This window comes from Eptesicus fuscus, chromosome 12, assembly GCF_027574615.1.
Source record: "Eptesicus fuscus isolate TK198812 chromosome 12, DD_ASM_mEF_20220401, whole genome shotgun sequence".
Taxonomy (NCBI): Eukaryota; Metazoa; Chordata; class Mammalia; order Chiroptera; family Vespertilionidae; genus Eptesicus; species Eptesicus fuscus.
This window is the reverse complement of record NC_072484.1, coordinates 53,756,056-53,782,631: the sequence shown is the minus strand read 5'-3', so window position 1 is coordinate 53,782,631 and position 26,576 is coordinate 53,756,056. Positions and strand designations below refer to the sequence as shown.

The window sequence follows — 26,576 nt, the reverse complement described above, 5'->3', positions numbered from 1 at the left end:
TAACAATTATTGAAAAAGGAATGTCAAAATCTCCAGATACACCCACCCCCATCTTCCCTCTGAGATTTGACAGTCTGTTCCATGCTTCTATGTCTCTGGATCTATTTTGCTCATCAGTTTATTTTATTTATTAGATTCCACATATAAGTGAGATCATGTGATACTTGTCTTTCTCTGACTGGCTTATTTTGCTTAGCATAATACTCTCCAGGTCCCACCAAGCTGTCTCAAAGGGTAAGAGATCCTTCTTTCTCCTATATTATCTTTTAGGGATTTTATGGTTTTTCATTTTACATTTAGGTCTATAATCTGTTTCAAGTTAATTTTTGTGAAGGGGTAAGGTCTGTGTCTAGAGTCATGTTTTTTTACATGTCCAGTTGTTCCAGCTCCATTTGTTGAAAATATCTTTGTTCCACTGTATTGCCTTTTCTCCTTTGTCAAATATCACTTGACTATATTTATGTGAATCATTTTCTGGGTTCTCTATTCCATTCCATTAATATATTTGTTTATGCTTTTGCCAATACCTCACTGTTCTGATTACTGTAGCTTTATAGTAAGTCTTGAGGTCCGGTAGTGTCAGTCCTCCAACTTTATTATTCTTCAGTATTGTGTTGGGACTTCTTTACAACAGGATATAGTTACAGAGATATTGACAACCTAGCTCTAAGAACTCATGTGTTTAATCATTATATTATTCTGACTTAGAGATGAACTAGATTTTGATTCTCAAATAGATATTATTATAGATTCTATTATTTAGCTATTTCTATTTCTATTTGTTATTGTTAAGAAGGTATTTTTTAATGTTCTTTTTTTTTTTAATGAGGAATATGTATGTATTTATTTATTTATTTATTTATGTATTTATTTATTTAATCCTCACCTGAGAATATTTTTCCATTGATTTTTAGGGAGAGTGGAACAGAGAGGGAAAGACAGAGAGAAACACTGATGTGTAAGAGAAACACATCAATTGGTTGCTTCCTGGGAGGAGCCTGCACCAAGGTACGTGCCCTTGACCAGAATCGAACCCGTGATCCTTTGGTCCACAGGCCAACGCTCTATCCACTGACCCAAATCGGCGAGGGCAAGAAGATATTTTTTTAATTACTTTATTGATTAAGGTATCACATATTTGTCATCAACCCCCCTCCATTCCCATCCCAAACCCCCCCACACTCATGCCCCCATCCCCCTGTTGTCTGTGATCACTGGTTAGGCTCATATGCAAGCACACAAGTCCTTTGGTTGATCTATCTCCCTTGTCCCCACCCTCTCCTACATTCCCTCTGAGGTCTGACAGTCTGATCAATGCTGTTCTTGTTCTTCAGTCTATGTTGTTCATCATTTCCCCTAGATGAGTGAGCTCATGTGATACTAGGAATACACTTATAGGAACCGAAAATGAGACAAGCAATAATGGTTATGCTGAGAGGCAAATGAATCAGTCTATAGTGAGTTTCCTTCTGGGCCAACAGTTCTTTTGAGTCCCGATTTCTATGTCCAACAGTTGTTTATGTGTACATAACAGCAATGATATTTCAGTTCTGGATGGTGGACAAATGGTGGTAATGCAGGTCCGACCCTCTCTGGTTTGGTCCTGGGCAATATGCAGTGACGCACATCTGCTGACTGCTAGTATGGCAAGGCATGGTCAGCGTCTTCCATCTCTGGACTGTTTCTCTTCTGTCTTCATGGCTGGAGCACTCCTATCAATTCCTCTCTGTTGCAGGAATCCACATGGTCTTGGAGTTGTTTTCTGAAAATATACAAACATATTCTCGACCAAAAGTTAATAAAGGAATATTTTCTATAAATTTGACTTGCGATCCTTTTTCATTTTTTTGCCCAAACGATTTTCCTTTGGCTTGTTTTGACACCATGTATGTTTTACCTGGGTGTCTTGCTGTTAGCATTACAAATGAAAATTAATTTTCTAAAGTAAAATTTTTCTAAATTTATTTACAGGATATTTTTCCTTACATGATATTCTTCTACTGTCCCCCCTTTTTTGGTTTAAATGTTGGGAGGCTTTTGGAAATTTTATGCTGTAATCTTGATAGCTTTTAAATTTTACTTTTTTGCACTAAAATGTGACTGCTTTAGGTTCATTATATGTTATGCAATTTTACCATGAGATGAACTACCAATAAAAATTTTAGTTAACACTTTAGGAACAGCTTTTTTGTCCAGTACAATTGATTTTTATAGAGTATTTGCTTATTTTGATTGGCCAATTTAAATTAGTCTGAAAACTTGACTACTATTTTACTGTCAAATTTAATACTCTAACAACCATCTTGTTTTACCCTGTAAATATTAGTGGAGAGGATTATTTGCCTTCTTGAGTAGACCCTGAGCATTCCAAGAAGATATTTTTTTTAAGTTTCTTTCAACAGCCTACCTTATCTTTTCTATATTAACCCCTTATTTAAAAAAAGTTTCTCTCTACTGCTCACAAGCAATTTATTTTGTGTTAGTATTTCCCAAACATATTTTATCTCAGAACACTTTTTTATAGCATACTAGCGTACTTCTCAACCCCCTACATAATACTGTGTGCAGTATTTTTATTTATTTTTATTTTTTTGCAGGACACATGTTTAGAAAAATTAGAAGGGCCATTAATCACTCCATTGTTGTAGTATCAAACGTCCTCCTTGGAATAGCAGCAGGTGTGATTAAAACTTCCAATAATTATCAAACTGGTTTTCACAATCCAGGACTGCTGGCTCCCAACTGCTTGCCTGCCTGCCTTCCTGATTGCCCCTAACCGCTTCTGCCTGCCAGCCTGATCACCCCCTAACCACTCTGCTGCCAGCCTGTTTGCCCCCAACTTCCCTCCTCTGCCAGCCTGGTTACCCCTAACTGCCCTCTCCTGCAGGGTTGATCACCTCCAACTGCCCTCCCTTGCAGGCCGGGTGCCTCCCAACTGCCCTCTCCTGCTGGCCATCTTGTGGTGGCCATCTTGTGTCCACATGGGGGCAGGATCTTTGACCACATGGGGGCAGCTATATTGTGTGTTGCAGTGATGATCAATCTGCATAGTACTCTTTTATTAGATAGGATAGAGGCCTGGTACAGGGGTGGGGGCCAGCTGGTTTGCCCTGAAGGGTGTCCCTGATCAGGGTGGGGTTCCCTTGGGGCATGGGGCGGCCTGAGTGAGGGGCCTGTGGTGGTTTGCAGGCGGGCCACGCCCCCTGGCAACGCAAGCGGAGGCCCTGGTATCTGGAATTTATTTTCCTTCTACAATTGAAACTTTGTAGCCCGGAGCAGAGCCAAGCCTGGGGCTCCCTCCGAGGCCCGCAGCCATTTGTGTTGGGGTTATAATTGAAACTTTGTTGCCTTAAGTGGGTGGGCCCAGCCAGGGTGTGCGGAAAGCTTTGCTTCCCCTGTTGCCGGCGGCAACCCTGGCCTGCTCTCTCAAGTTCCATTCTGCTGCCATTTGTTTGAATTTGTTTACCTTCTATAATTGAAACTTTGTAGCTTGAGTGGAGGCTTAGGCCTGCAACGGCTGGCAGAAAGCTTGGCTTCCTCTGTTACCTAGGAAACCTTGCTCTCTGTGGCTGTAGCCATCTTGGTTTGGGTTAATTTGCATACTCACTCTGATTGGATGGTGGGTGTGGCTTGTGGGCATGGCTTGTTGGTGTGTCGGAGGTATGGTCAATTTGCATATTTGTCTATTATTAGATAGGATTAGATGCATAAATATGTAGGATTATGAGGTTTCCTTGGTAAATTAACCCCTTAATCATTTTGAAATTACCTTTTTTGTCCTTAGTAATATTCTCTTATCTAATACCTATTTTGTCTGATATTAATATAGCCACTCCAGATGTCTTTTGATTAGTGTTAGCCTGGCATATCTTTTTGGCCCTTTTACTTTTAACCTATGTGGGTCTTTCTTTTTGAAGTATGCTTATTGGAAGCAGCATAGAGTTGGGTTTTGCATTTTTATCCAACCTGACAATCTCTATGAGACCACTAAACTCTACCTGGGTTACCCCTCTCTTCACTATGGCCTGGAAACTCTCTAGGCAGCATGCTGAGGTAACTGCAGGGCTCACCTTGTTTGTTTACTCTCTCCTAAAGAGAGTAAACAAACAAGGTGTACAATGTTCATTGTTCACTGATGTACAATGTCTTAAAACCACTGTTTTATACATTTTGTCTTGTTTTGTTTTGTTTTTCAGGTGGTAAGTTAAATCTGATTCCTATGGCTCTGTCTTGGCTGGGAGCAAAAGTCTTAATACTTCACTCTTAATATTATAGTGCCTGCAACCTCTTCAAAGGAATATTCTTGGGTTACTAGAGCCAATTCTCTTGAAGAGCCAAGAGTATCTGGAAGTTACAATCCCTGGAGTAGCCAGTTGCCAGTGACTGATTCAGGACTATGAAAGCCTAGTTCCTTTGCCTCCAAGTGAGATAAACTCTTTCTTTGTAATTTGTGCTCTGGAGCTCCTTGGGATCAGGCTGATGCTGAACTCATACCCTTGCTTTTCATGATCTCCTTTATGGGCCTGCCTTCCTGACTCAATTACTGGTTTCACATTGGAGCAAATTTCTAATAAATCACTTGCACCCGAATCCGTATCTCAGTGTCAGCTTTTGGAGGACATACCTTAAAATCAGCTTGCATTTAAAAATTGCTCTTCTGTAGAATGTCTCCTTGATTGGTCTATTTTGCTTTTGCTTTCACGTTTTTTAATTGTTCACTTGCCCAAAAGAATAGAAGTATTGAGCTAAATAGATATTTAGAATATATCCAATTGAACTCCTTCATTGAGTAAGTGAAGCAACTGAGGCTCAGGATGTTAAATAAATAAATACTCCATGTTTACACACCCTAAGAGTAACTAAGGAAGCTCAAAATTAGGTTTCCTGATTTGGACTTATTCAAGTAAAACATGCTCTTAATTTCATAGTGATCAGGTTTTACTAGCTGTTGGATAGTATGTTACAAACCCTTACTTATGAATATTGGCAGATATAAATGTGCACACTTTCTGCAGGTGCAAGTTTGTACTTGTAACAGTTTGATCACCTTCCTCATTTTATGATCTTTGAACATTAACCCTTGATGAGTGAATTTAACACTTGCATGTTAAAAAATCTTTAAATTTAAATTTAATACCAAAAATCAATCATATTGCCTTCTTTTCTTTTCCTTTCCTTTTTCTTTTTCTTTCCTCCCCTCCTCCTCCTCCTCTTCTTCCTCCTTCTCTTCCTCCTTCTCCTCCTCCTCCCTTCCTCATTCTCCTTCTCCTTCCTCTGCTCCTCATCCTCATCTTCATCCTCCTTTCTCTCTAAAAAAAAATAATTTTCCCAGACACTGCCAAATGGCCCCTGTGGGCAGAATCATTCTTGGTTAATAACCACTGCATTAGGGTGATGAGAGTTTTGAGATTTTCTTGGAGAGAAATTCTCCAGTTTCCTGCTTTCTAAGTGAGGAGTCTCAACCTGGTTACTAGCATTTAGAAGCCAAGCAGAGGAATGGATCTGGACATCTCACCATTCAATATAGAGACTTTGACTTAATCTCTGTGGTAGGCAAAATAACGGTCTTTTAAAGATGTCTACCCTCTAATCTCAGGAACCTGTGAATATGTTATGTTACATGGCAGAGGAGATGTAAGATTGCAGAAGGAATTAAGGGTTGATGATCAGTTGACTTTAATATGGGGAGATTATCTTATTATACAGTTGGATTTACATATGGGAGAGGAAGGCAGTAGAGTCAATGTCAGAATGATGCAGTGTGAGAAAGACTTGACTGGCCATTGCTGGCTTTGAAGATGGAAGGGGCCACAAGTCAAGAAATGCAGGCGGCCTGTAGAAGCTGGAAAAGACAATAAAACAGATTCTCCCCCAGAGCCTCCAGAATGAAACTCAACCCTACTGCTAGCCAGTAAGATCCATTTTGAACTTCCAACTTCCAGAACTGTAAGATGATAAATTTGTATTCTTTTAAACTACTAAATCTGTAATAATTTGTTAGACCATCCATTGGAAACTAATACGATCTCACTGTTTTCAGTGTGCTGCTTTACCATTCACCATCAGCTCTGCCTGATATTTTCAAGTCAAAAACCAACCTGTGACAATCTCTCCCAGAATGAGTCAAGTCCTACCTATCTTCTGTCACCAATCCTCCCATTCAAAGCCTGGATAATGTCCTGGCTGGGTTGCTCAGTGGTTAGAGCGTAGCCCCGAAAACTGAAGAGTGCTGATTCGATTCCCAGTTAAGGACATTATCTCAGTTGCAGGCCTGATCCTGCCCCCAGGGCATGTACAGGAGGCAACTGATTGATGTGTCTCTCTCATATCCATGTTTCTCTCTCTCTTTGTCTCCCCTCTCCCTCCCTTCCACTCTCTCTAAAAATCAATGGAAAAATGTATACACCCACCGGTATTAACCAAAAAAAATTTTTTAATAATTTTTAAAGGTATCTTGTGCCTCCAATTCCTCAAGTTTTCTAAGGTTCTATAGCAAAGACAGACTTGCTTTTATTATTGCAAGTAGACTTCCTCTTTCTCTATTCTGCTAAATTAGTCATCACTCTTCCTCATTCCTTCTTCCAAAATGTATGAACACCTCTTGTCTGCTATCTCTCTCAATGTTTTTGATCCTTTAGAGTTTATGCTGTCATGTTAGTTGGGCTTTAAGAACTAATGGAAATAAACACCCATGTTCAACTGGCTGGCATTTTATTGGGCCCTTACTGTGTACTAGATTTTTTTCATTAAAGCCTCATGTGAATTAAATTATTTGACTTTTACAATAACTCTAGGGATTAGCAACTATTACTTTCTTCCACATTTTAAAATAAAACTAATGCCTGACTCAGGTGACAAAACTAATATGGAACAGAACTGGGATGGAGCCCAAATCTTCTTGACTCCCAAGACCATTTTCCTAACTAATTATGCAGTCTTGTTAATTTTAACGTTTCATTTTAGAGCAGGTGTCAGCAAACTATGGTCCATTGGTCATATACAGCCTGTCACCTCTTTCTGTTAAGTTTTATTGGAATACAGCCACACTCATTCACTGACTATTGTTTATGTCTGTTTTAGTGCTACCATGTTAGAGTTCAATAATTGAAAGAGAGACAATCTGGCCCACACACCTTAAAATATTTACTCCCTGATACTTGTGGAAAAATTTGCTGGGCCCTACTCTAAATAACCTTTATTACTAAGTTTTCAGGTCATAGTGTCTGCATACTTAAAACTTTTATTTCTGAATCATATCAAAGACATTCTTTTTATTGTTCACTCAACCTTTCGTTACCCTGCAGATAGCAATCTTTGGTCATGCTAAGAAAGGAAAGTCTCTAAAACCCATCTCTTTTTTGAAGTCATACTCAGTCATACTTGCTCTCTTTTCTGTGCTCCTACCTCAATTATTATAATTATAGTACTTAATGTAGTTTGATTCACATAATAGTTACTAGCTGTGAATCCCCTTGGATCTAGCAAGTCCTGGCACTGAGTAGATAATTAATAAGCACTTATTAAATACTTTCTAAGTGTCAGTGTTCTGGACACTGGAGATACAAAAGTAAATATAGTACATTTTTATTAATATGTATCCTATTTAATTAAGTACAAAAATATAGAAAAGAAACTGAGCCTGGAGTCTGGGCCTATGGTCTCTGTCACAATTGCAGCATAATCACCATAAGTGCTTGGATAACATCCAGACCTACTGAATCAGAATCTCTGGAGGTGAGGCCAGTAATTTGTGTTCTTAATCAGCACTTGATAGGTAAGTGGGAAAGTTTGAGAATAACTACATCAGTAGATAGAAAAGAATGTTTCTAAATGTTCAAGTATTATGAGAGAGTAAGGACAAATCTCACATGATCTCCCTTACTATAAACCAATTCTGTCAAAATGTGAGCTTGTGTTGTTCACTTCTTCCTTCCAAAAGATTACTAGACATGCTTAACTGGGCACCTGAACATTCCTCCCACCTCTTACTAAACTAGTCTTTTTCACCACTGTAACCCTATACTTAACACAGTTTCTGGCACCTCGTAGATATCAGTACTTTGTATTCAACTATTGAATATTCAAAGTAAAACCTCTCCAAGTTGCCCTAGTATGTAGAAATAGTTTTTCAAACTGAAATGGTATGAGGATTGTTTAAGCACAAGGAAGATAACACACCCAGACAAATGTTTAGTGAACCTCCACCTCGTTTCCCTCCCTCTAAAAACCGTTCCTTTTACCTCTCAGGGCCACTACTCTTGGAGAATATCAACCTCCCTCTCAAGGCTCAACTAGACTGAACAGAGCCAAGTAAACCAGTGGAAAAGGTCAGGCATCATGGATTCTTCATTCTTGTAGATAATCTCTTTCTAGAGGCTTTAGTCTGCAGAGAGCCTGAAGTACATTTTTAAAAGGAATTACCTACCTCTGAGGATGATAGATACTCAAGTATCTACAATTTATAACAATGGACTCTTGCTATACCTGACACAGATCTACTCCTCCCACTAGAACTCTGAATTATTTTGCTGGAGGCTACAACATTCTGAGCAGTTTGTTGGAAGTTGACGGCAGGTGGGGATAACTCACCCGGTACAAGCTTAGCAGAGCTGAGCCGCTGCAGCTTGTTGGGCAAGCCTTTGATGCAGACTGGTTGGACGGGTTCTGGATCTACAGAAGAACCGGTTTGACGGGCCTGTTATGCCAACATATTCTGGTTTGATTCCATGTTCCACAGACTGTAGAAACCTGCCCAGCCAGTTAAATGAAAGACATATTAGGTTATCCATTGCACATTGTATATAGCTTAGATGCAGCAGACTTCTTCCACACAACAGTACTGTCTAGCAAACTCTAGCGTGGTCCAGGGAGGTGGTTTCCACTGGTTTACTGTTTAAGTTCATAGCTTCAGGGAAAGTCAGCAGTGAAACACCTTCTGCTTTTGACCAAGAGCAGAGGTTTTCCAAATAAACTGAAGGGTAAGTTAATAAATTGCTTTCCTATTTCTCAATTTTCTCTGCAATTTTGGAAGCTTAAATGATGTTTCAGAAAGTATCTATTTTTTAACATAATACCTGCATTATATCTTTTATGTAAATTAGATATGGTTTTATAACACTTGCATATATGTTCACTGACTTATTTGGGTAAAGGTTATTAGGTATATAATGCACTTTTGCTATACTTTTTTGTAAGTTGGACATGGTTATAGCCATTTTAAAAACTGAGTTGAATAATTTTGCTAAATATATTTCATCTATTAGTAATTCATCTTAAGCCATCTACTTCTTTGATAATATACTATTATGTTTTATGGGCTGTTGCTATACAGTAACAATTTTAAGTGGTAAATCTAATTGTGGGTGAAATAATAATTGCTTTTTTAAGGTGGAAAAAAATGGTGGTGTCCTCTTGGTGATTGTAAGTACATTAAGAGGAACAATTCACAACAAGAATTGGGGATTGTAAAAAACAAAGATGTGGAATCTGGTAACTGATTAACCATTGGAGCTCAAAGCACTTACTGAGCTGACTAGAAAGGAATGAAGACAAGTTTTTGTCATGCCTATTACATCTGAAAAATTTCTGGGATTAAAGAAAATTTGGATCTTCCTTTTCTCTATATTTTAAAATAATTTTTTTACATCTTTCATGGATCCAATTAATTTATTTTAGTAGTATGTCTCATTTAAAATACATAAAGTTTACCAACCCCTTTAGATTTATTTCTGCATACCAAACTACCCCCTTTATATTAGATCAAATTCAATGTACAAATCTCCTGGCATTCAATTTAACATAACAGTTAACATATGAATTTATATGGAAATTAAAATAACTTTTTAAACAGATTTATACTGAATAGTCTCCTGTCAAGAGCTTTTGTAGACCATCTTAATATGACTTTGCCTTGAACTCAGCAAGACATGTATTCTTTTCATCGTCCCTAGAATCCTCACTTTGTTTTTATGTTCAAACTCAAAGGCTATTAGGGTTTCTTTAGGATGTTAATAATTTTTGAGGATAAATATTCAGATGAGATTTCATTTGCAAGGAAATCCTTTGGATGCTTTTTAATCCTACTCTCCAAGTCAATTCTGCATAAAACTTCTGATAATTCAGTTAGACTCCTAAAAAGCCATGTAATGTTGAATCTTCAAAAGGAATGTGCTGATTCAGCAAACTAAAACAAAAACGTCTTTTTAGCATAAACTGTATTCTGAAAATTTGGGGAGAATAGAATAAAAAATTTTAGTTGGTTGAATTTTTCGCTTTTCAATTAGTTTTTAGGCAAGATATGGGTATATATCAATAGAATATACTTTTAGTATTTCTAGTGAATCTATTATATATAGTAATGTACATTTTTTGAAACCATATAGTGTTTAAATACAGGGCTTACTGTTTGAAAATAAACTTAATTTAGGATTACAATTTATTTATTATTTTTTATGTTTATGGTTTTGAGGAAAGCTACTTAGGAACTAGATATATCTTTTCATATCAAATCTATGGGTAATATTTAAAGCCTAACTCTACATTTTGGAGAGGGATTCTATAGTTTTCATTTAATAGTATTTTCAGTTTTAAATATATGAAAGTCCTATTAAATAACTTTTATATATTTTCCATAAATTGATTCCTTTAAAACATTGATACTTTGTGATGTTTTGATTAAAATTAAGGCTACATATACTTATCAATCAAATTAAGAGTCTGTGTTTTTGTACATGTGTGTATTTGTGTTTTATACAGCCCTTCATTATGTCAGGACCCAGGTCAAAAAGTGTTCTACTCATTTAAAAATCTTTTCATTCTTTAAGTCTACTTGGGAATGCATCCCTTTGTCTTTATCCTAGCCACACAGTTTCATACAATGACTCTTTTTGTCAACAATGCTAAGTTTCTTAACAATAGTAACCTCTTTACTTTCTCAGTACCTTCATGTGTTTCCTATCAAAAACACAATCATAACATTTTTGAGCTAGAAGGACTCTTAAAGATAACTAATGAATCCAACAACTCATTATTTGAGTTGAATGAAAAGCCTCAAAATATGCTAATTACTACATATAAGCTAAAGGTAGATCTGGAACCAGAACATCTGTTTCCTCAACACCAGCCCAGACTAATAATTTTTTCACTACTCTACACTGATTCTTCTGAATGCTACATGAAACCTATGTTTTCTAAAGAATTTGTAAAAAAATTAAATTGTGTTATAGAGTTACATTAATGAGTCTTTGCTGAACTAAAAGATTATTTGCTTTTCTATTTTAATCAATATCATTACCCCCAAACTTTTTTGGTATAGTGGCTGAATTTATTGGAGTTGCCATTGATAATGAAGGTGACTACCATTTCAAACCCTAATATCTTAATGCCATCGTAAACTTTTATATCACATTGATAAGAGTGCTTCACATTCCTTCATATTTGTGGGTCCTACTGTCATTTTCTCACTTAATATTGCTTTAAACTATCTCAACTGTTTATTTTCTTAGAATAGATGTATGTATTTTTGTATTGTTTTAGTCCCTCTTATGTGGATATAGTTTAGGATTTTCCAAAAAAGCCATCTAAAGTTTGGCTAGAACTTCAATAAGGTTATGAAGACCAGAATTGCAGGAGTCAAAACCCCTGTTAGAGATGATAGAACTTGTTATTTAAGGAGTATGCTCTTACTACAGTGCTTTACACACAAGTGCTCAAAAATGCTTTAAATGTTTTTAACTTGAGGAATTCCAAGGAAATGGGATTACAGAAAGCTTGAGAACCAGAGGTTCAAAAATTTCAACTGACTCCTAGAACTAAATGTTAATTCTCCTAACTTCCTTATCTTTTCACAGGGAAAATCCTACCTGAGGAATGCTTCTAAATTTGTAAATTTAGTTCAGTTCAAATGACTCTGGAAAATAATCACTTCCATTTGTTTCTTACCTTTACAGGAAAGAGAAAGGATAGTATGTTGAAAAACTTACGGGTTTTTGAGCCAAACTGAAATGGGTTTGAATACTGACTCTGCTACAATCTGGTTTACCCAAGGGAATTATTGAACCCTCTGAGTTCTCTTTTCTCCATCTATAAGTTATGGAAATGACTACCATTCTCTAAGAGTTGTTGGAAGAATTACATGATTTTTTGTATAAAACACTTAACACAGTTCCTAGAGCATTGTAGGTGCAGCAAATGTCAATATCCTTTCCACCCTATTAATAGAATTTATAATAAATTTCAACAAATAGCTTAAGTAAGAGAAGTCAACACTTAACTTAGAATATACATTTTATTTTTGTCAGAGATATGAAAATTAAATCAGCAACCTTGGAAAGCATTAAGATTTAATATTGAAAAATATTTAACTTTATTAAATTAAAAAATTAGAAATCCATGTAAGTGAATCCAATTAAAGAGTCAAGAAGCCATTGCTAAATATATTTTGAGAGCAATATATCAAGGTAATGAAAACGTTTAAATAATTTTTTTAAATTCAAATCTCTGTTAAATTCAATCATCCCTATAACAAAGAAAGGAACTTTCACATAGATAGACTAAATTTCACCTTACATGTGCCTAGTATCTGAGTTTTTCAAAGGTATTTTATATCTATTATCTTATAAAACATCAAACTAGTTGTCCAAGGATTTTTATTGGTCCAAGGATTGTGCTCTTTCTACTATCAATTGAATTATTTCTTCAGGACTCTAGAATATGCTTTTTTCCTTCAAAAGGTTCTCTTCTAAATTAAATTTATTGTAGGTCAGTATTAAATCATATTGCATTTCCTTGACAGTAAATGATAGGGAGAATGGGTTCAAAATGTTTTGGGTGTAATAAGTAAGACAGAATAGGATTTAACATTTTCTAAAAATAATATTAAATTAGCCTCAGACTCATTAATTGTTTAGGAAATGGAGTTAATGAACAAAGTTCATATGCAAGATATTTATGAAATGAATGTCATTAATCAGAAAGGAGTTCAGAAGAGTGTGGCAAAACATTCTAAAACCTAAGAGCAGGAACTGACTTGATATTAGAACCAACAAATAGATCCACTTATAACACAAACTGCTCTTACTGAGCTCTTGCAGTCAACTTTAATTTCCTAAAAGATGTTTAATTGCTATACAAATAAGCTTTGTGCTAATAACATAATTTGAATTTATATCCATGGTAAATGAATTGTCTTTCCTCTTAAATTGAAAAGCTTGTATGTAGGTGGTATACCTAAAGACAAATTACTACTTACCAATTAAGTCTACTAATTATACATTCTTTCTTTTTTTTAAGAAAAGCAAGCAAGAATTTATTGACTACAGCAAAAACACACTTAGGACAGTGAAACTATAAAGCGATAGAAGAAGCAACGGGAGAGCGTAGGCTGGGCTGTTTTGGCTCATTGGGAAGTCAGAGAAAAGGAGGCCTTGGCAACAGGTTCAGGGGGTTAGCCCCCTGAGACCAACTACTGCTGCCCATTGCTCCCCTGGTTGCAGGTCTCGTGGAGTTTAGGAAATACATGCCTGTAGGGGAAGGCAAGGGAGAAGGGAATGGCACAGGCATGCTACTAATTATACATTCTTATTAAAACTATTTTATTATATAATAAGCAATTAATCTTATGTGGCTATTCATTAAATTAGTATTTAACCTGCATTTATTTTCACAGATTTAGAGTATTACTATAAACAACTGAAAAGAGGGCAGGGAATAACAAATTTCAAAGATAGTTCTTAACTGTTTCTATATAAATGTTTCTATATATAAAAGTAACCATGAAACTATTATCTTAGAAGTTATTATTTTTGACAAAGTAAAACTAAAACTTGCATGGCAAATTTTTAGTTTCAAAGTTCCATCTTAAGTCTATTTCCTTGAAAGTTCTTTGCCTACAGTTTCTACAATGATTTACATTAGGAGTGAGAAAAACTTCCAACACAAAAACATTTTAAATCTAATGAATTTCTGAATGAATCTTGAAACATTGAGAAATACAAGATCAATAGCTTTATTCATTCACTTTTCTGAAAATATTAATATTGTAATCAAATTTCAATAATATAATAAGAACTGAATAGTAAATACCATCTACATAGCATTTTAGTGATCTGTTAAATTATGCTCTAGTCACTTTCCAAGCAATTGTCTAACAAAATTTAAAACAAATATATGTTGCTCAGAAACAAGTATACTGTTTTTTTTAACTATAACACAGAGCTAACCACTGGAACCTGGCCATAGGCCAGAAACCTGTACCCTGAATCTGGAACCTGGCTACACCAGAACCTGGCTACAGGTCATTCAGTAAGGCAAGTTGTTCAGTCCATCCAACATGACAACATCAGTCTCTTCCCCATAGTTTTACTTTTTAGGATGTGTTTACTTCCTTAAGATAAATGACCTTTCCTAGTTCCACCAGTAAGCATATATTAAACACATCTAGTGTAAATTAAATTCTTAGCAGTTCCTTGGTACCATAACAAACCACATGTTAATACTAATGTAAAGCCAAGTAATCCTATATAATAAAAGCCTAATATGCAAATCTACTGAAGAGTGGAACGACCAGTGGAACGACCGGTCACTATGACGCACACTGATCACCAGGGGACAGATGCTCAACGCAGGAGCTGCCCCCCACCTGCAGGCCCCAGGCCAACCAAGGCGAGTGCCAGCGGCCCCACCCCCCACCCCCCCACCCCCGATTGCCCCGCCGGTCTCCCCACAAATCGGCCCTGATTGCCGGCCAGGCCTAGGGACCCTACCTGTGCACGAATTTCTTGCACTGGGACTCTAAGTATCAAATAAAATTTCTACAAAGGAAGAGCACAATGACTCACATAAAAATTGGGTTATCATTTTTAATATGATTTCTCAGAGGTTTTAGCTCGATTTATTAGAACATATGATTAACAGTACTAATTCAATCTCTGTGGAGTCAGTTAGTTTTAATTTACTTCATAGTCATAGATTACACCCAGCAGTATTACTACTATAATAGTGTAGCAATGTTTCTCAAAGTGTAGTCTCTGGACCATCTGACTCACCTGGGAGATGCCTATTAAAAAGACAGATTGCTAAACGCCATCTAGACATATCACATTAGAATCTCTGGTGGGTAGATCGTATGAGTGCATATTTACATTATTTCTAGATTATGCTGATGTCCACTAAAGTTTGAGAAGCAACAAGAAAAGATTCTCTTACCTATAAGAGACTGAGCAATAGTGTATGAGTTCTTTGAAATCCAACCATTATCACTTTCAGAAAAATAGCCTAAAATGCACATGTTCAACCAATTAGGGGTCAGCATTAACATTTTAACAAAGTAGTACATAGAATTAATCTAACTCCCATCCATGCATACAAACTTTCAAAAGTTAAATTTTCCCCCTAGCCAGTTTTCTCAGTGGTTAGAACATCAGCCCACAGACTGAAGGGTCAAGGGTTCAATTCTGGTCAAGGGCCACCACCTCTGTTGCAGGCTCCATCCCCAGCCCAGGTCAGGGCACATGTGGGAGGCAACCAATCAATGTGTCTCTCTCATATTGATGTTTCTCTCTTCCTGTCTCTCCCCTTCCCTTCCATTCTCTCTATGGAAATAAATCAATGGAAAAAAAATATCCTCGGGTGAGGATTAACAAAGAAGAAAAAAAAGTTAAAATTTCCATTAACAACTTAAAAATACTAAAATGGAAATCTCATGTTTAACCATGATCTCTTTGTTTGGGTTCTCTCTATAAAGTAGAGCCTAAATCCTCTAGATTATGTGCAGGTTCTTTATTGGGAAGTCATCCCAGGGAACAGTTAGTTATGTGCTTTAATTAGGGATCAGAAGTGGGGGATTAGAAGAAAGAATTGGGGAGGGAGGGAAGGCCAATACAAGAGTGCATTCTGAAGTTCATCCCCTACTTTGGGCAAATTGGTACCTTCTTAGGAGCCATGAAGCTAAAGACATGCAAGAGGAGCGTTTCTCCACCAGTTTGACTTCTATCAGTTAAGTGATGTCTCATGCGTTATCAATTTCCTCACACTTTCAGGTTCTGCTTCTATTTCCAAAGGTTTCAGAGAAGCCCCCAGAACAGAAAGTCTAGGTGAGGGGCTGTCAGGTTTCATGTGCTTGAATCTGGTTACAACTGCAATGATTGGAGTGAGCAGGTCCAAAGGGTGTCTAGTACATCACTATTACAGCAAAGATATGGTTAAAACACTTTTTCCTTAGTTTACCAATATAAATTTAATATACTATATAACTAAAATGGATTTTCTGAGAAATGAGTACTTCAATTTCTAATGGAAAGTGAGGAACTTTAGCCTATTTTTGTCTGATGTATCTGATCCATTCCCACAAAACCTGAGATGCACTGAAACTTGATCTTCTGTGAGAAAGGTATTTTCTAATAAACTACATTTCATTTCCTGAATTTCGTTGCCAATTTTAAAAGAGCCAAACAGCAGCAAATGAACAATTAGTATGTATTCTGAAAATACTTTGTCTCCAGTATTGATCTAAAGACTTTATTGTTTAAGTTTACATTGGTAAAATTTTAGTAAAAATAGATTGACTACATTGGACCCTCAAGTAACACTTCCTATTATAGTAAAACACAGAATTTTGAATAGAACAAGTTTGTCTTGGACTGTGTCCAAGAGGGTCTGGTTACAAGAAATAATTCATTATAACCTATAATGTGATCCTAGAGCATGGCTCTGAAGAATACATTAGGCGAAGGCTCTGGTCGAATAGATTACAAATAGAAAATTAAACAGTTATGTGCTTTAATTAAGTAAATATCATATTATTTTGCATAATTATAGAACTAGCTTAGCTAAGTAAGAAATAGGTATAAATATAAAAGAAGTCTATCTCTTCATTTAACTTGAACTGTTAAAATAATTAGTATTTGAGTTTTTAAAAATAACTCTCCTTTTTAGAAAATAATATATTTTTATTGATTTCAGAAAGAAAGGGTGAGGGAGAGAGAGATAGAAACAACAATGATAAGAAATAATCATTGATTGGCTGCCTCCTACACTCCCAACACTGGGGATTGAGCCCACAACCTGGGTATGTTCCCCGACCAGTTGCACCATGACCTCCTGGTTCATAGGTTGAAGCTCAACCACCAAGCCACACCCTCTTTCTCAGAAGATGGTTAAATAAGCTAATGAATTGATAAGGATGAAATAGAGAAATTGGACTGAAGACAGCCTAGAAATAAGAAAAAGTGGGGATGCACACTGCTGAACAAAGTCCAATAATAACAGATGCTATTGTCAAAAGAAAGAATCAAATATAATCAGGTATTTACTAAATTAGCTCAGATGACAATCAACTTGATACCAACACTTCCTTTCTTAGACTGGAAGCTGAGTTTATCATAAATCTCTGTTAAATAAATTATTTCTTACAACCACCAATTTCTGAAATAAATAAATTGGTTTTTCCTCCCTACGCAATTTTGCAGTTGGGCTAGATGATTTTTATAGTCCCTTAGAATAAAATAAAATTGAAATAACAATAAAATAATACTACCTGATTTATTTAAACTTAATTATGTGAATCAAATAAGATATGTAAAAGCACTTAAAAATTGTTATTTAACCCCTTCTATAATTATAAATGTCTCACAATTTACATAGCAATTCAACATTCACTAACTATAATTTTGTAACTAGCAATTGGAGAGATCTCTATGATTGCCTGTAGCTCTTAAAACTATGATTAACAAGAGTTTCTTATACTGTTTGGATACACACATATAATCATTCAGTCCTATCAATCAATAATCCTGTGAAATACCCAACATATATATTAGTCTCTTCATATCACTCATAAACAACTAGGCACAGATAAGTTAAATTACTTGCTCAATAGGATTATAATCAAACTTAGAATTCATCAAACCAATTAAGTGGAGCTTATGCTGATTTTCCAATAGCAACCTATACAAATACATTACTATTTACTTATAGTTTCCAGAATTCACAGTGATGGTCCAGAGCAGAATCTTTGAACATGTCTTATGCTCCTAATAGGTAAGGTTCTTCTTCCACCACTCTGCTTGCTCAATAGGCATGCTGCTTCAAACTTCTATGAAGTCTTACAACAACTCTTTTGGACACAGAAACCATGAATATTCTCATTTTTCAATTGGGGAAATAAGGCTTGTCTAGGAAAATACAGTAATCAGAGATAGGGACAGAGCTTAAACCCTGGTCCTATCTCCCAGCTCAGGACTTACCAAGTACCATACGCTGGGAATGTGGCTATATGCCATCATTGATTGTAGAACACACAATTGTCACAATTTTTTGGAGCACTTCCTGCTCTGGTCCCTTCTGAGATTACAACAATAATTCAAGGCCCTTTAATCTACTTAGTTTTAAACTTACTTTATAGAAGAATCCACAGCTTGGGATTCTCTAGATTTGAGAAAGGCTAATATGAACATGTTTGCCAATTCTATTAGAAGTCAATTTATATTCTCTCAAATGTCTACACCTATTATAAGGCAAATAAAAAGGCACTTGTGCCATAATTACTATGAAATACATTATTAATGCAAAAAATCTAAAAAATGAACTGAAATTAATCCGTATAATAGGTGTTTCACTCCAACCCTGACTGAGTCCTTTTAGTAACCTCATAAAATGTAAAGCTTTCTGAAGTAAATAGAAAAATGTACCAGAACTGTCTGTAGGTAATAGGAATTTTTAATCAAAATTCAGAAACTTTATTTGGTTTTCTCAAAAAATATTTTCTAAATTAAAAAATTTTAAAGCACAGGATAAGTTTTAAATAAATTTACTACTCAAAACTAGTAGGGTATGCCACAGAGAGCATAGATAAAGGATTTATAGCCAGAAGATTGGGTCTGAAGTCTTGGATGAACTTGTCTAGTAGTTTGTACATATAATGCTATCAAACCACCTAATTTCTCAACTTCTCTAGAAAGATGAAAACTGGTCCTGCTCTAATTTTATGACAGTTATATTTAGCTTCAAAAGAGAAGATATACAGGAAAAGCACTTTGTTTTTTACCATCACTAATTGTTCCTGCATCCATTTCCTGTCAGTATTAAACAAACCACTTCTAAACTCAGGAATTTCAGAGTACTACCAACAAATCAAATAATATTATTGCTTATATTATCTATACCATAATATTATTTTTAAAAAGTTTAGATAGGTCTGTACATAGTTGAGAAGGAAATACTCCTGACTACAAAAGGTCATTTTAAAAATGACCTTTTTTTATTAGTTTATACTTCAAATTCCTTAAAGCTTCTGATCATATGATTTATAACCCAAACCAGAACATTTTTTAGAGTAAACAGGAGCCTTATTAATAATTAGCCAGAACAACAGATATTAACCAGAACTGTTGATGGTAAGCCAGAGCATATGGTCACTTTACATAAGAAGCAGGCTAGATTTGAAAAGATGAAGTCTGTTTATTTCTGTTTTAACATCCACAAAAACATAGTTTGTAAAAACTATAGTTTAAAAAGTCATCTACAAATTGTCACCAAGGGTGTAAAGTGAATTAAAGCATAATTTAATTTCACTATATATTTCTAAAACTTCCAATTATAACTTAAGTAAAATTGAAAAGTATTGGCTGAAATGTAAGTATTTAAAATATTTGCAAATAAATTTCCTGACAGAAGCGAGGAAAAAAAAAAAAGTATTGGCTGAAACCGAAGGTCTCCTCTAAGAATTTTGGATGTAAAACATTTTTGGAAAAGTAATTATCAAAGCTGCCTTAACCTTAGACTAATATTGGATTAAGAAGAGCACAAATCCAATATTTAAACAAAGTCTATTTTTCTCAAGTGTAGTTAGAATAGGGAAAAACGGGGGGGGGGGGGGGGGGCAGGAAGTTAGGGTTAGGGAAGGGGTAGTGAGCCTGTTTTAACACATAGCATCTCTATAATTTGTGAGGCATGAGTACATTAAAAATCACAACTATTTTTCAGCAGTGAAGAAATTTATCAATTCACAGAGGGAAAAATTACCATTTAAGATGTGAATCATTATTTTCTTATAAATGGACAATGTAAGGAATATTAAGCATGTTTGCTCTTATGAACCTAGCAGGGAATGCTTTAATTAATAGACTCCAAGTAACTTGTTCCTAGAGTTAACTCTTCATTATATATATACTAGAGGCCCAGTGCACAAAATTCGTGCACTCAGGGCTGGGGTGGGGTGTGTCCTTCGGCCCGGCCTGTGCCCTCTTGCAGTCCAGGAGCCCTTGGGGGATAGATATCAAACTGCCATGGAGGTGGGAGAGGCTCCCACCACCACGGCTGCACTCACCAGCCATGAGCTGGGCTTCTGGCTGAGCAGTGCTCCCCCTGTGGGAGCGCAATGACCACCAGGGGGAAGCTCCTATGTTGAGCGTCTGCCCCCTGGTGGTCAGTGCACATCATAACGACTGGTCGTTCTGCTGTTCAGTCAATTTGCATATTAGCTTTTTATTATATAGGGTATTTTTTACATTATTGTAAATAAATACTATTCCCACAGCTTCCATCATGGTAGCACTATACATATGTACATAAGACAATGCAGTATAATACTGTACTATCTAGTAAGATAAAAGGTAAAGATTAGTTTTTTAAGATTCCCAAAATATAATCCATTTTTTTACTCTATAGTCTAATGATAACTCTTACATTCTTTTATCATCTCTATAGCAGTTAAGCTCTGAGGTTCCTATAAATGCTGGTGTCTAACAGCAGTGTTAAGTATTAATGCCAATCCCATAAATGCCAGGGTTAACTACCTAACAAAAGTCCTCGACTTCATAAACCTACATGCATAGGTATGAAATATTGCCCAAGCAGCCAATGTACTACAAAAGATGTCCCTTTCCATAGATAATAAATTACTTTGCAATGACATCATTAACATTCTTGGTCAGCTCACCATCATTTAGAGCTAGGCAAGTAGGCAATTTTATAGTATACTGTACTATCTTCACCAAATATAAAAAGACTAGAGGCTCGATGCACAAAATTTGTGCAAGGGGCTCAGCTCTCGCAGCTGTGGCAGCTTGCCTCGGCCCTCGCAGTCCCAGCTTTGTCCAGGACATCGTTCGGCTTTCCTGTCTAATTAGCATATTACACTTGTATTATTATAGATAGTTCCTAAGTGGGCAAGGTATATATCTAGTAAAATTTTGCCCATTACTGATGTGAAATGAAATAGCTAATCCTATCTAATAAAGAGGGAATATGCTAATTGACCCTCACACTGTCACAAAGATGGCAGCGCCCACAGCCAATAAGGAGGGAATATGCTAATTGACTGTCCCACCCTCAAAGATGGCAGCTCCCACAGCCACAAGATGGCAGCGCCCTGTCCCCTCAGCCCCGCTGGGGTGGCAGGCATGCGGCCACTCCATGCACCTGCCTCTGGAGTCTCCCAGTCCTCTCAGCCCCACAGCCGCCCAGGGCTGGCCCGAGGCACAGGCAAGCCTTGGATGGTGGCTGCCCAGCCGCCCAGGGCCACCCAAGGCTCAGGTAACCAGGGCCGGCCGAGGCTTGCATTGCCAGCAGTGGCAGCAGCAGAGGTGTGATGGGGCATCACCTTCCCTTGATCGCCAGGTTGCCTCCCACCCCTGAGGGCTACCAGACTGTGAGAGGGGGCAGGCTGGACTGAGGGACCACCCCCTCCAGTGCATGAATTTTCATGCACTGGACCTCTAGTTGAATTATATTTAGAAACATAAACAAAAACTACTTTAATAGTTTATAAAAAGGAAATGCAGAAGGTATGAATATGTAGTGAAAATCAAAATAAATAAAGGTTCTTTATCTAAGTTGGAAGTATCCTCACAGATTCCATGAGGATAATTTTTCTGATTGAAAAGCCACATATAATCTTTAATGTGTACTATGGCACTTTAATGACTGCCTAAGACTGTCAAAATAAAAAGTGTGATACTGACACCCTTCATGAATGTTAAATATATCTTTTAAAACAATTATAAAACTGCTAAACCTAACCTGATCTTGGCACATCAACTCAAATCACAGATGAAGTATTTTGGCACTTGGGGCAAGATCACTAATTGGTGTATATGCCTACCCCCAAACAACACTTAGTAATTACTGTAAACAACTTTTAAAAATTAAACCAAGTGTTCCAGTTGATAAAATGTTGACAGTTAACATAATTTTCTTTTATCTTAAAGTCTTATTTCTCAAACAGCCTTTTGTCTTATTCTTAAAATAGTTCTTTTGTCTTAAAACAACTCATCCGTGATTCATTTTAAAGGTGCTGAACACTTTTATGTAAATATTCATAATGGGTTTAGTCACTTTAAAATTTTTGGCCCTCAGTGCTGGAAGAGGAGGGGAATGGGATGATGTAAGGAGTGGGAAAGAGAATGGGAAATGCCCAGCACAAATAACCAACTCTATTCTGGTTCTTCAGATAAATCACATAACCTCATTTGTTCCTTATATATACTAGGTTTGTGTGGTCCAATACAGTAGCCACTAGCCACATGTGGCTTTGAGCACTTGAAATGCAGCCAATCAAATTGAGATGTGCTGTAAAGATTATATACACATCAGATTTTTAAGAATCAGTATGAAGAAAAAGAATGTAGAAAGTCTCAATAAATTTTTATATTGATTACATATTGAAAAAAATATTTGATTATTTTTTAAATTTATTGATTTGAGAAAGAAACATCGATTTGTCATTCCACTTATTTATGCATTCATTGGTTGATTCTTGTATGTGCCCTGACCAAGGATCAAACTGGCAACCTTGGCATATTGGAACAATGCTCTAATCAACTGAGTTACCTGGCCAGGGCTATTTTAGATAAATTTAATTACATAAAAAAATATAGTTAATTTCATCTATTTCTTTTTACTTTTTTATTTTATTCTTTTATATATATTTATTTTTATATCAGAGAGGAAGAGAGAGGGAGGGAGAGATGGAAACATCAATGATGAGAGAGAATCATTGATCAGCTGCCTCCTGCACGCCCCCCACCAGGGATTGACCCCCCCAACCTGGGCATGTCCCCTGACTGGGACTAGAACTGGGACCTCTTGGTTCCATAGGTCAATGCTCAACCACTGAGCCAGACCAGCTGGGCTCTTTTTGCTTTTTTAAATGTGGCTACTAGAAACTTTTTTATATAGGGTGCCCCAAAAAATGTATATGCACACTTTGAATAATTATAAAGACCGTGTTTATTAAAATACATTTCACCAGGCAATTTTTAAATGAGCATCTTAAACCTCCAATGGGTTTTAGGTATGCTGGGACAGTAAAATCCCAGCCCTCAAGATGGCAGCATTGGGCCTAGAATGGCTGGAGTCCCAACTTCTGTTGCCCCTGAATGGAAGCAGCCTCATCTTTTTATCACAATATAATACAAGTATTCATTTTCTAAGTACTGAAAAAGTTTGGGAAGCATTGTTCTAATCCATTAAAAAAAAGAAAAGAAATCCAATATTACAAAAGGTTCAAAATAGCTGCTTCTCTTTTAAAGAAGTTTTAAGTTTTCTCACTTCTTCAGGACTTCATAATTTTTTCTACCAGGTAGGGAGAATAAAGCTCCTTATTGGTGACAAATATCTATATGTATGCCTATCATTTCCACTGTTAAGTTAATCATAGTATAATCTCATAAGAAGAAGCTAAGAATTGTGAATGGGTTCAAAGACTTTCATCAAAACATGAGAAATAGGAATCCCTCAAGTGATGCCTAATTCATTTACCCACAGAGTACCTCCTTTATGGCAGGCAATTAGATAGTTTCTGAAAATAAAAAGGTTGTGACATCACCCTAGCAAGTTTGGCTCAATGAATACGGCGTCGGGCAATGGACTGAAGGGGTTCAGGTTCGATTCTGTTCAAAGGCATGTAGCTCAGTTGCAGGCTCCATTCCAGGGCTGGGTGGTGGCAGGCAACCAATTGATGTATCTCTCTCACATCAATGTTTCCCTATCCCTCCCTCCTCCTTCCACTCTCTCTGAAAATCAATAGAGAAAATATCCTCAGGTGAGGATTAACAAAAATAAAAAGGTTTTGGCCTCAAGAAATTTACAATCTGCCTGGCAGGTGTGGCTCAATGATTGAGCATCGACCCATGAACCAAGAAGTCACCAGTTCAATTCCAGATCATGGCACATGCCCTGGTTGCAGGCTCAATCCCCAGTAGGGGGAGTGCAAGAGGCAGCCTATCCATGATTTTTCTCTCTCATCAATGTTTCTCTCTGTCCCTATACCTTCCTCTAGCTCTAAAAATCAATAACATTTAAAAAATGGATTAATTAAATAATTTAAAGTATAATAAATATAAGATGGGAAGGTACATAGTGCTATAAGAGTATCTAATAGAAGAGACTATTAAAACAAGATAAAAAGATTAGTATAATCACTAGGCATAGGGTGGGGGTAAGTTTGTTTCAGAATTCCAGACAGAGGCAACAGCATGCAAAGCCCTAGGATTAACAGGCCAGTGAGGCCAGAGGGCAGAAAATGTTTGTTAATGAACCTGGGGAAGCAGTAGAGGCAGTTTAAAAGGGCTTTCTTCAGAATAACAGTAAGCCACTGAATGGGGTTTAGGCAGCATAGTGCCATTATCAAACTTATTTTTCAAGATTATAGTATCTATAGTGTAGAGGGATGTTCTCAAAGAAGGCAAAACTTAAGTGGGAGAAGATACTAGATTTTAATTTTTTTCTCATCCTTTAAAAATGTCTTTAAAACATGTGTTATAATAATCATCATCTATTAGCTCAGATGTATTAATAAGGCTAGTTTTTACTGAATACATACTACCTATCTGAACACTCTACCAAGCAGTTTATATAGTTCACTCATTCACTCTTCATAACTCTGTGAGGCTGGTACTATTATCCTCATTTTACAGATAAGAAAAATGAGACAGGTTAAGAAACCAGTCCAAGGTCACATAGGAAGTATTAGAGCAGGACTCAAAGCCAGGATGTCTGCTTCATTAGACTATATGCCATTTTCAGCAATACATGTATACAATTTAAAAATATGCATGAATTGAGAATAGATGCTTAAAACTTTTCCTGCACACCAGTGAAGAGAAAGGTTCAGATGGGGTTGTTGGTTGGGTGGATATGAACAGCAGATTAGGTAAGAGATAATGGTATCCTGAAATATGGGGGTAGTAATGAAGAGAAGGGGATGGGTTTGGGAGATAATTGGTGAGTAAAATTGACAGGACTTGGTGATAGACTGGGTATGGGGGTTAAGGGAGAAGGAGCCAAGGATGATTCTTTTGATTCCGACTTACATAAATGGATTGGACAATGAAGCTGCTGACAGAGGCCAGGGCAGCAGGTTAGGTCATTCAGTTATGATAGTTTTTCTTTGGACCACAAGTACACTATCCTTTCAATGTGCCATTAAAAGACAAACTGATTACAGGTTCTTTCCATTTGTAACAAAACTCTCCATTATAACATTTATACAAGCAATTATGCCTCCTACGTTGCATTAAAAATGGCATGGTCAAATTTTCACCCATTTTCTCTAAAGGTGCTATGAATTAAGCCATAAAATTTGGAAGTGGATGTTTGCTATAATAGGGCAATGAAAGTTCAACAGTCCTCTTCTTTAAAGATACCAGTGTTCCTATAGCATTGCTAAAATCGTTCAGGAGCATCCTATTATGTTCAGTCACAAGAAGTAAGCTGTGATATTCAATCCTGAAGATCGATAATGATTGGAAAAGTTACTTTTACATTTTGTATTTAAGATTTTCTAAATACTACTTAACCTTTTAAAGTTTATAATATTGTCCTCTGTCTTCCTCCCAGGTCTTAGAAGAATTAACAGAAAAGAATTGAACCGGTTTAACAGATACTGTGATTCTAGTCTATTCTGTTTATTTTCCATTTGTAGAATTTCTAATGCTAAAACGCTCCTTTTAGAAATCAAGATAAATAGGAAAACGTATTAACAGTTCGAATGTTATTAGCCACAGGAAATGTTGACTTAAAAAAACATTCAATTGGGTAAGTCAGCGGGTTAGAGCGTCACCGGATACACCCAGGTTGCGGTTGGATCAACCAATGAACGCACGGAGGGTTGGAACAACAAAATAGATGTTTATCTTGCTCTCTCTCTCTCTCTTCCTCTCTCGCTAAGACAAAACAAAACCTAATATACTGTTCCAACAAATAATGCCCGTCACTTCGATTCCTTATTTCAGGTTCTCCAGAAACTTGCCGTTTAACCTCAGCAAAACAGACATCGTTCTGCTGTCGGGTCTCGCCACCCAGTCCTGTCCGGTCACAGCACCGAAGAGCAGGTAACAGTCACGAGGCAGAGAACCGCGTTAACACCCCCTGCCCACCCCCTCATCCGTTCATTTTAAGTTTCCATGTGGTACGGGCCACTCACACACGCTTTCCCCGAAATGTGCTGAAGTCAGACACATCTATAAATTTCGCGTCACACCAAGGAGTTGATTCTTCCCAAACGAAACCTCGTGAGCTCTCTTCAGGGCGCTCCCAAAACGCCGAGGCGGCCGCCAGCTCTCGGAGCCGCTGCTCCG

General features: G+C 36.7%; 1 long non-coding RNA gene across 1 annotated transcript; it reads right to left on the bottom strand.

Moving 5' to 3' along the window:
• Window positions 1–1,261: 1,261 nt before the first annotated feature.
• On the bottom strand, window positions 1,262–26,539 carry LOC114230024 (uncharacterized). Its single transcript, XR_008557664.1, has 3 exons — window positions 26,423–26,539; window positions 8,590–8,748; window positions 1,262–1,762 (listed from the first exon to the last, which is right to left on the bottom strand). It is a non-coding gene; the product is annotated as an uncharacterized LOC114230024 (long non-coding RNA).
• Window positions 26,540–26,576: the final 37 nt, after the last annotated feature.